This window comes from Myotis myotis, unplaced genomic scaffold (assembly GCF_014108235.1).
Source record: "Myotis myotis isolate mMyoMyo1 unplaced genomic scaffold, mMyoMyo1.p scaffold_m19_p_3, whole genome shotgun sequence".
In the NCBI taxonomy this organism is placed as follows: Eukaryota; Metazoa; Chordata; class Mammalia; order Chiroptera; family Vespertilionidae; genus Myotis; species Myotis myotis.
The window spans coordinates 183,383,236-183,395,193 of record NW_023416335.1 but is presented as its reverse complement, the minus strand read 5'-3'; positions in this window follow the sequence as shown (position 1 = coordinate 183,395,193).

Below are 11,958 nucleotides of genomic sequence, written 5' to 3'. Positions count from 1 at the left end.
ATAAGAAACGCCTTAACCTTTGTAATAGAAATTGACAGGATTAAAATCAACTGGTATAAATATAGATGTAACAAGACAATAAACAGCAGAACCTCTCTGGAGATCCAGACCAGAACTTGGCTGGAGATCCTGGCTAGGCTGCTGATCAACTGAACACTGTCTCAGTGTCCTTCCTTCTTCACCGACTCCATCTACACCTTTGGGAACCCCTGGACCTGCTGGGGCTGGACCCCGGCAATTGATGTTTCTCTCTCTCTCCCTCTTCTTCCTCTCTGAAAAAGAAAAATGCAGATCCAGGACTCAAAGTTTCCCTTCCATGGTGGAGTTGGGTCCAGTATAGCATCAGGCTAGGTGCAGTCCATTAATCCATCGTGTGGAGAGCCGGAGTGTGAGAAACGCTGAGAAATCAGGAGCACAAGAGGCAGGAACGCCAAGAGAACAAGAGCAAGAGAGCAAGCTCCTTTGTTTAGAAGATTAAATATCTCAAATCTTCCTGTGCTTGCAGTGGCCACACCTATTCTAGCCAATGATGTGTTCCCAGGGGTGACTGACAGGCCGGTACCTTCCCTATGTCATCCAGACTTTACTGGGCTTGCATCTATTCTTTCCCTGTCCAGTCCCTTCCCCCCAGTGATCTGGGGGGAATAGACCAGTGGCTTTCTGGGGTGTGTTAAACTGTAGCTACCTGGCAAAGCTGCACAAATGGCATGCCTATACTATATGGCAGTGGTTCTCAACCTTCTGGCCCTTTAAATACAGTTCCTCATGTTGTGACCCAACCATAAAATTATTTTCGTTGCTACTTCATAGCTGTAATGTTGCTACTGTTATGAATCGTCATGTAAATATCTGATAGGCAGGATGGTCTTAGGCGACCCCTGTGAAAGGGTCGTTCGACCGCCAAAGGGGTCGCGACCCACAGGTTGAGAACCCCTGTTATATGGTCTTTCGTTTGTTCCTTTGCTGTTACTCATAACTAGTTAAATTACAATGGTATCAAAACCAGTGTGCAGATGGCTTGAAAATGACTAACAGAAAATCCTTTATAGATGATAAAAAGTGTTATAATCTTACTAGTAAATGCCTATGCCATAATTTTTGCTGTATGTGTTTTTAATGACTGAAGATCAAGGTTCTACAGAGTATGAGAGCAGGTAGAAAGTGCCGGGGTAAATGGAATGAGTGAGAGGTTAATGATTACTCCCGTGGAGGTGAACACGTCTAATAACCCATGCGACATGAAGCAAACATCACCAGGCTCTCTGTGAGCAATACAAGGAAAATCTCCTACAGAGCTGCCCCTATAAAACACAGCTTACCGCGGGAAGTAATATTGAGTTTTCCATCATTTGAAGCTATTCAATGAGAGTATGGATGGCCTATTGTTTCTGTAGTGGAGTTTCCTACACAGAGAAGTTTAGCTAGATAGTCTGGAAGAATCTATGATGCAAGAGGCAGATGAGGAATTTATATCTTCAGAAGAGAGGACAATTATTTCAGTGGGATTGCTTAAAAAAGGCTTGAGAGAATTTAGCTGTGATTTTCAGCAGATGAGTCTTGGATTAGGACATGACCTTTGCTGAGTCTCTAGTAAAAAATGAATAATGCTGTGATATTTTCCCTATGTGCTAAAAAGAATTAACTATGGTCAATCTCAAGTGGAAGGGATGCTACAGGAATTCTCTCTCTCTTTCTCTCTCTCCCTTCCTCTGACAGCATGAGTGGTCTTTCTCTCTCCCACCCTGTGCCCTAGACAGTTCACATAGTCATATTCCTCTGGGACTCTACTGGGGAGAGCAGAGCTGTTTTTCTTAATGATATTCAATCTTTTTTTCCTACAGAGATGAGCTCAGAACAAAAATAAAAGTATATTTTCTCAGAGAACAACCCAATTTAGGTCACAGTGGGATAAGTTTCATATTTACTTAGTTGAATCTTTCTATGAATGACATTCCTTAATGAATTTTATATAGAAGATACAGTGTTTTCATTTATTAGCAGCAAAAGAGAGAACTGTCTTATAAACATTTAAATAGATAATTTATGTATTGAAAGCTGTGATGTCCATTCAAGTGATCGTTCTGTGAATATTCCCAGAAAGCAGATGGTCTATCAGTATGTGGCCTGAAGGTATTGTCCTTATAGGGCTCTAACGTTAAGGATTATGTTAACTCTTCTGAAATCCAACCCCACCGTGCTTTCTCTCACCTCCATGTACGTTTCCTCCTTAATTTCAAATGCATAAAAGAAGCTGCAAAATTATCATTCTTAGGAGCATTTGAGATCTTGCTCTCTGGCATGTATTGTCAGTTTGGCTAAAAGAAACTCATAAAAATTCTCTACAGAGAATTTGGACATTTGGATGTTCATACATCTATAATAGCAAATGGTTGATTTCATCTTTTAAAAGAATAGCTCATTCCATTTACATTTAGTGTAATTACTGATATGTTTTATTTATAATTGCATGTTCCTCTTTTTCTTTGATCATTTTCATTGTTGAGCTCCTAACCTTGAAATTTTAGATATGGAAATTGAAATGTGGATTTACGTGTGTTTCTCCAGAAATAACATGTGCTTGCTTTTGCCAAATGAGAGGGGGCACAGTGGCCTAGGACTACTTTAAACTTAATTTTAGTTTCGAGTTTTTACAGTGATAGAGGTAATATAAATTCCATTCTTGAATCTACACATGGGAAGGCCTATGATTAGAATTATGATTTCTATCTCCCTTCTCCCATAGCCAAGGCCATAGTAGCATACCTAATGTACCCTCCTGTAACACTTTCCCCTACTCAGTCACTTAGCCTTATTTAGGATTTTTTGTTTTGATTCTCTGTTTTATAAAGAATCCAGGCTTTGTGTTCTTTCCCTTGTGTGTGAGTCCCCTTACACAATTTCTAGGCCACTTGGGAACAGTCTAGCTCAACCATCCAACTTCATGCAAATTTTGCCTCTTATAATTTCTTCTTTTTGGTCTTGTTAGCTCAATCATGTATTTTAAAAGATGTTTTTGCATTTTATCTAAGTAAAATTGACATGGAAGATGTGATAATTACCAAAGGGAAAGTGAAGTAGGAGGAGGTTGATGAGGATATGGGGGGGGGGGGGGGAGGGATAAAAAATAAATAAATGAAATTGACTTGGAAGAAAGAAAAAAAAAGTGAGTAGATGAGAAACCATGGAAGAAATGTAATGTTATTAAAACTATCTTAAAAAATAATTTCTAGACTCAGAACTCAGAATTTCATGGGCAAGTACTTGGAACTGTTATGAAACTGTTACTTTTCATGTTCTATAAAAATTTCCAGAGCATAGGAAAAGAATAACCCTAATTTAAAACCCAATGAAGATAGTTAATAAAACTTGTGGGTCAATCTCATTTGTGCATATTAATTTAGGAATCTTGAACAAAATCTTATCAAGCAATGTGCTTAAAAAAGCACATTTTAAAGGAGGATTTATTCCAGGAACATAAAAATAGTTGACTGTCAGGAAATGTAATATATTAGATTCCCTGATAATCAAAGGATAAAATCTTTGTTATTATCTCAATAAATCTTGAAAATATATTGATTATATTCAACATACATTTAACATAAGTGCATAGTAAACTGGCAATAGAAATATTCACAACATACTAAAATGTAGTTATTTTGAAATTAATAATTAATATATTGTTTCATGGTAAAAACTGGATTTAGAGCCCAAGAGAAAGTGTTAATTTGGTGATTTCATCTTGAGAATCATATTTTTTTTTATAATTCAAGATGGGAAAAAAAGAGATCATTAAAAGAGGGGAATATTAGAGTTGGAAGAGACAAGAATCAAGAACAGAACTTTTGGAGTGCTTATAGGAACTGATGTGGAACTAAATAGACACTTTTCGAAATAGGACATTCAGAAAGCCAAGATACATATGAAAACATGCTCAAAGTCACTAATCATCTGAGAGATGCAAATCAAAACAACAAAGAGGTACCACCTCACACCAGTCAGAATGGCTATCATCAACTAATCAACAAATGACAAGTGCTGGAGAGGATGAGGAGAAAAAAGAACCCTTCTTCACGGCTGGTGGGAATGCAGACTGGTGCAGCCACTGTGGAAAACAGTATGGCATTTCTTCAAAAAATTAAAAATGGAACTGCCATTTGACCCAGTAATTCTATAGGAATATATCCCAAGAAAATAGAAACACCAATCACAAAGGATATATGCACCCCTATGTTCATAGCAGCACAATTTACAATAGCTAAGATTTGAAAACAGCCTAAATGCCCATCAGCAGATGAGTGGGTTAGAAAACTGTGGTACATCTGCCGGGAGCTGGTCCATGCTTGCTGTTTCAAGGGACCTGGCATATATGGCATACTGTTCTTAATATGTTTGCTCACCTTCTTGGCACTATGTGTTTTAACCAAGGTCTCTGAGAAAGGTTGCTTCCCCAGGTAGGGATTTTCCCCTGAAGTTAGGGAGGGAATAAAACCTCTTAACTAGTGCCAGGTGGGTAATTAATCACTTTAACTACGAACAATCATGCTTAAGCTACATAATCTTTACTCCCTGGAATGGAGATAAGAAACGCCCTAACCTTTGTAATAGAGATTGATAGGATTGAATCAACTGGTATAAATACAGATGTAATAAGACAGCAAGACACAGAACTTAGAATACAGAACCAAGAGAGACAGAACCTAGGCACAGAACCTACACAGAACGTTCTCTAGAGACAGAAGAACTTTGCTGGAGAGAACATGGCAAAAGATCCTGGACAGAAACTGGAGACAGAACTTAGAACACAGAACTAAGAAGACAGAACCTACACAGAACTAGAGACAGAAGAACTTCGCTGGAGAGAACATGGCAAAAGATCTTGGACTGAACCTGACTACAGAAATTGGCACGAGAACCTGACTAGAACCTGGTGACTGAACCTGGCTGGAGAACCTGGACAGAACCTGGCTGGAGAACCTAGCGAGGTTAACATGGCTACAGAACCTGGCTGGAGAACCTGAACAGAACCTGGCTGGAGAACCTAGCGAGGGAACATGGCTACAGAACCTGGCTGGAGAACCTGGAGAACCTAGCAAGAGAACATGGACACAGAACCTGGCTGGAGATCTGAAGCAGAACCTCTCTGGAGATCCAGACCAGAACTTGGCTGGAGATCCTGGCTGGAGATCCTGGCTGGAGATCCTGGCTAGGCTGCTGATCAACTGAACACTGTCTCCGTGTCATTCCTTCTTTGCTGACTCCGTCCACACCTTTGGGGACCCCTGGACCTGCTGGGGTTGGACCCCAGCATACATCTACACAATGGAATACTATGCTGCTATAAAAAAGAAGGAATTCTTACCATTTGCAACAGCATGGATGGAACTGGAGAGCATTATGCTAAGTGAAATAAGCCAGTCAGTGAAAGATAAATACCACATGATCTCACTCATTTATGGATAATAACGAACACTATAAACTGATGAACAAAAATAGATCCAGAGACATAGAAGCTTTGAACAGACTGCCAAATTATAGCAGGAAGGCTAGGGAGGGTTGGGGAGGGGAGGTAAGAGATCAACCAAAGGACTTGTATGCATGCATATAAGCATAACCAATGGACAAAAGACACTGGGGGTGGGGGGAGTGAGGGCATGTGCCGGGGGTAGGGGAGGCCGGGGGAAGGTCAATGGGGAAAAAAATGAGACATATGTACTATTTGTAATACTTTAAACAATAAAATAAAATAAAAAGAGTTTGATTGAGAACCTGGGTGGTACAGCTTCTTGGTAAATGTAATAAGGAAAGAATTTTAAGAATAAGACAAGGCCAAATGATGTAAAATACTGTACAATGGCTGAGAAAGAAAGGACTAGGGTAAGTCATTGGATCTGACTTAGGAAGTCAGTGGTGACTTTTCAGAGGGGCATCACAGTAGTGTTGTGGATAGAATACAGATTATAGATTATTGGTTCATGGACTCAAAATGGAGTAGATACAGTAATTATACATTTTTCGACCTTGTTTGTTAAGAATAGAAGAGAAAAAAGATTGCATGTTAAGTAAAAATATACCTCAAGATTCCGTTTTTTGTTTTTAAATAAGTAATAATATTTATAGACTAAAAGGAAAGAAACTTCTGTATGGAGAGATTAAAGACTTGATGGAATAACGTTTTGGATATTAATAAACCCAAAGGAAGGAAACTTTGAGATGGAGAGATTAAATACTGGGATGAAATATTGTTTTGTTCAGGAAACCATAGGGTAAAGAACTAAGTAGTAAGATTTAACCTTGATGAAGAGATACTTTATTATCTGAGAAAGAAGAAAAGAAAAAAGTATATGTAAGCACACTAAGAAATTTAGAAGTGAGAGAAAGGAGGTTGAGAAAAATAATGTTTAGCTTTGATTTCAGTAAAGTGAGATTATTTATTGAGACTAAAGGTAGTATGAGTAGGCTGTAGAATCTTGAAAAATGAAGGAAAAGTTTTTTAACTTTCTTTGGGGATGTTTGATAATAAGTTAATTAGGGGTGATTAAAAGACAAGTTAGCAGAATTATGTGATGAGCTAAAATAACATTAATTTATAGCTAAAAAGCTTAAAATGCAGTGTTGTCTGAAATTTATTTCCATTATGGTCGCAAGTCAGGTTCCCCAGAGAGCAAACTGTAAGACAGAAATTTTCAAGCCAAAAGTTTATCGAGTGCTTTTTTTTTTTTTTTTTTCCCCCTGCAAAAAGCTTTATTGTTTCATTTGGTCCAGTGCCTGGGAGAGGGCTTCAGGGTGGTCAAAAGAATGGCTAGTAGTTTCCGGAAGAGGCTCAGGTAAAGTCAGACACCAGGGAATGCAGAGGGGCCCCCCAAAGGCCTCTGGGCTCCAAAGGCTCCTAGTCCTGCTTGAGGGTGATCCTTTGGAAGAGATGCCCAGCCCAGCCTGGGGGCTGGCCAGCCTGCGGAGGTGAGTCAGATGTCGCCCATCTTCTTGATGAGTTTCATCTCCTCACCCCGGAAGTGGTCCTGCAGGAGTCACAGGATGAAGCTCTGTGTGGGCAGAATCCAGGGCCTGCAGCTCCCTTGGTTCAGGCTCCTCTCCAAGGCCAAGGTGCCTTTCATGGCCCTGAGTTTTGCCCACTCATCCTAGGAAACCTCAGCACGTCCTGGAAGGGAATGCGGCCGCTGCGCTGGTTTTGTAACTTTAAGAGAAGCTCACCCTCACGCTTCTTCTCCACCAACTCATCCACACCCTCCAGAGCCACATCATCCAGGCTGAAGTAGAAGCCCTGAGAGAGGTAGGTGCGGGAGGCCCCAGATGCAGGCTGGCCAGGTGGGTGACCGCAGCCTCCACCTCGGTGGAATAATTCTGACGAATTTGGGAGCTCATGGTTGTTTGGCAATAAGGAGTTAAGGTAGAAAAAAAAACACCGGGTGTGTTGGCTGGTCCCGGAGGTGGTTCTGAGGTGGTGACTGGATGAGACGCAGGAGAGTGGCCGGAGGCTGGAAGAAGGGGCGTCCCTGGGTCTGTTCCGTCCAAACACAGTTGAGGCAAGAGACAGATCCGGGATGGCTGAGGGCACTCGAGTGAGTGCTGTTGAGATTAATACTGTGGGAAGAGAAGAAGGCAGGATCTGGCAAAAGGAGCTAATCGGCTGTGATACAATCTCAAGAGAGGCCACTGCTAACCCCAGTTGGTGCCCTACAGAGCTGTCCTGCATTGAGGTGAGGGGGCCAGGTTGTTATAACTCCATGTTGATCTATCACTGATGCAGGCAGCCCCTGGTAAGAGGACGTGACCTTAGGCGAGGAGGCTCTCTTTAGTAGAGGGAAATTTCTAGAAAGGCCTGACAGCTGAGAGCTGTTAGTTGACAATACAGTGGGGCCTTCCTTGACTTACGAGTGTCCCGACTAACGAGTTTTTTGAGATACCAGCAGTCTCTCGGCTGATTTTTTGCATTGAGTTGATAGAGTAATTTGAGTTAACGAGCTCCTGAATGAGCTCCTAAACGAGCTCAGTCTCGGAAGGAATTAAACTCGTAAGTCAAGGCCCCACTGTACTTGTGTAGCAGGGGAAGGAAGTCTTCAGTCCTGAAGGGACTTGACTCCACATTACAGCATCCACTTCTGCTGCTCAAATCCACTTTTTTCATGTAACTTCTGGGAGTTGGCCCTCTGGGATTCTGTTGGACCACTTTTTATGGAGGAAGTTTGCAAAAGGAAAGTTAGTGGAATAAGCCTGTTTCGCAGCCCCCTCAGCAGTCATTGCTGGGTCACCGCGCCTACAGCCACAGCAGTCAGTGCTGGGTTGTCATGGCAACCCTGCGCTGACTGCAGAACTGACTTCTGGTTGGTTGAGCTTCTGGTCATGATGGACTCAGTGTTTTTATATATTAGGATAATTATTTGTGGTTTTGTCCTTCAGGAGCTTAGCAGAAATTTTGTCTAACCCTACAGCTCTGGTGTGACTTGCATGGTTTGTGAAGATTTTTTAACCTAAGTAAAGGGACTTTGCATTTTGGAGGATTACTAGTTGAGGTGTTATTCTGTTGGAGTTCACTAATAGCATCAATGCCATTGATTTATTGGTGGGGCATATTTGGTTCTCTGGAAAGCATGGTCTAGATAGTGTTTATTGTTAAAGATGTGCATTAGAGAATCCCCTTGGGGTCACACCTGTGTACAGGAGGTGTTCGAAGCAGGGTTGGGCAGGGAGGAGTTCATTTGTGATGAAGATGTAGTCCAGCAGCCTCTATGGACCTTACGGACAGTTCTGAAGCTGAAAAGGCCTGTTAGAGATGTCTCACATTGGGCCACAGTATCCAGTCTTTATACCATGATCACTCATTATATGCAGGCTTCCCAGGGAAGGGTGTGACTTTGGGTGAAGGCATTCTCTGTGGCCGAGGCAGAGGCAATCCCGAAAGGGGCTGATAGAGAAGGCCACACAGTTCACAGCTGGGATCATTAGAGCTTCCTAGTGACTTTCTCAATGTCATGTGGCTCCTAAGTGGTAGGGATCTAGGTTTTCTGACTCCTACTTAGGAGAGTTTTCTTTTCACATACTGCCTGTCCGCTCAGGTGACTGCATAGTCCATCAGCACCACACCTAGCAATGTGATCTCCAGGCCTTGCTCTTGGCAGTAGTGGCTGAGTTGTATGGCCTTCATGTGAAAGTAATTTTTTGGAAAATCTCAAGTGGCCCAGGTTAACAGAGTAAGCTCCAGGATTTTCTGAGGCAAAGTATTCCCGGCATGGAGTCATTGTTAATTCACTAAGTTCTCTCAGATAATTTATTATAAGTCTGAAGGGGCAGTGAACCAGTCAGCTTGCTCCCCATTTTAGTTCATCTCCAGGGTGGATACTGAATTGGGCGTCTCACTGGCTCTTTTTGCTGCCTGAATATATCAGTCTTGACCTAAAAATAGCCTGAATTCTACTGGGGTCAATATGGGTTGACTAGGGCTCAACTTCTCTGCAACTCTGAGGAGGTCGGAGAGGAAGATGAAAGGGATCATTTAAAGAAAGAAGAAATTTTTTTTTTTTTTAAAAAAATATATTTTATTGATTTTTTGCAGAGAGGAAGGGAGAGGGATACAGAGTTAGAAACATCGATGAGAGAGAAACATCGATTCAGCTGCCTCTTGCACGCCCCCTACTGGGGATGTACCCGCAACCCAGGTACATACCCTTGACTGGAATCAAACCTGGGACCCTTCAGTCCGCAGGCCGATGCTCTATTCGCTGAGCCAAACCAGTTAGGGCAAGAAAGAAGAAATTTTATTTAGTGGCTAACACGGATGGTTTTGTCTGAGCTTTAGAAAATAAGAGTGATTACTTCATGAAGTCTAGGTTAACATAAAAGAGGTTATTTATTAATCTTAAGAGGGCAAGGAATTATTATGCAATAGGAGAGAGCCAATGTTGATGGCTGAAGAGATGACATGGACGTAAAGAACATGGTCCAGGACTCAGAAGTTCTGGATTCTAGTTCTGACTTGAATACCAGCACATACCTCTAGGTCAAGCTCTTGCTTTCTTCTTGGTTTTAGTTTCTTTATACTTAAAATGGGCCTGATGACGTATGATTTGCCTGGTTCCATTGCTGTTACTGGGAACACATGAAATAATAGATGTACAATGTGTGACGTTTTATATAAAAAACAAAATATTTCTAGGGCCCTCTCACATGAATTTCAAGGCTTTGGGCCATTCTTGAGACTCTGGGATATGTATGAAATGTGTATGAGAGTTTGGAAGATTATAGATTCTGGGGAGTCCTAATTTTCTTGGGAAGGACGGATTAGAGGAGGAAACCTATTCCCTAGCTTCAAGGAGTCTGTTCTATTAATCTATTCTTTTGGAAGTCCTCTGGAAATTTGAATTCACTGGGCCCTTATAGGTGGCTTTTGTCTCTCTGGCCCTGTCTCAACTCTTTTGGACAAAATGATGTTCTCTTGGAGCAACTGCAAGTTCAGGAAATGAGTCAGGATGACTGAGAGGAGCTAGTGGTGCAATATGACGTGGATCCAATAAAAATATGTTCTTTGTGTAGAAATTTGTCATGGTTAGAGAACAAACCCACATCTTTTGTGAGAACTCAGTCAAGTCATAACTTGGAATGAATATTCTTTATACATTTTTAATGAAGAATTAAATGACAAACAAAAGACTTTATTTCATGGAAGACAGAACAGAAGCAGGACTCATCTGGTCTATTGAGGTTTTCTTCCGATTCAACTTTCTATGTCTAGTTTTTCTGTTCCAGTTCATTCTTTACTTTATCAAAGAGTTACCTTTCTACATCTGCTTGTGCTACTTTTCCTGCTTAACTGTTGCTTTTAGATTAAGATCAAACTCCTTAACCTGTCATATACTAGAATCTAGGGCTGCGATCTTGTCTGTCAAGTTTACTGCTGTGCCAGCATTACCTAGGATAATTTCCAACATGCAGTTCAGTGCTCACCCAAATATTTGTTTATGAAGTAGTTAATAAAGGACATTATAACTTGGCCTTAATCCACTTTTCCAGTTACTTTTCCTGTTTGTCCTAGCTCCACCTATTGGGGACAGGTTGCGCACTGTTCCCAAAGTTAGTTTGCTTATCTCAATTCATGTCATTGAAATACTTTTCTTGCTGATTCAATAACTTCCCTTATCACCTGTGTTTCTGAAAAACACTCAATTGATTCTTTCATATTCAGCTCAACTATCAACACTTCTGTAACGACTTTCCTGACCCTCATGGTCTCTCTACATTCACATTCTCCTTTTTTCCCTACAATGGTCACACTTTGAAGGGTGTAGAGCAATTGTTTCCGAGTCTCTTTCTCTCTCACACTATCTTACCTTATTCATATTCTAGTTCCTGGACAAAATAGGTAGTTAATGTGTGTTGAATGATCAAGTGGATGTATTTTATGATGAACCAGATAGCTTAATGATTTCTTGCCATAGCCTCTCTCTGCTGTATAATGAAAGAAATGGAAGGAAGATTGGAAGGTCAAACAGTAGGTACTTTGCCAAAAATATTCCTATGTTCTCAGTTTTCAAGACGAAAACTAGCAACATGTTTCTTTGTCATAAATACTATGGCCTCAACCATTAATCACAAATTTAAACTCTGGTGCTAATGGGATTTGTTCTTCCCACGAAATGTGCTCTGTCATTTGGGAGAAAAGTCTTTTCTGAGGACACTGACTGCACCATCAAGCTCTCCTCAATATTTTACACATTCACAAAGGGGACCAGTTGAAAGAAGGTAACGACTCAGTACAATTTTCTTTTCCTCCTATTGGAGAAACAATTAAAATTATTTGTACATTGGATGGTAGGACTTTGCACAAAGGATTGGATTACGTAAGATAAAGACAATAAAGAACACGATTTAGTGTCTGACACAATACCTAATAAAACAATATATCCAATAACAATTAAGTTGCCTTGAAAATGAATTCTTACTTGTTTG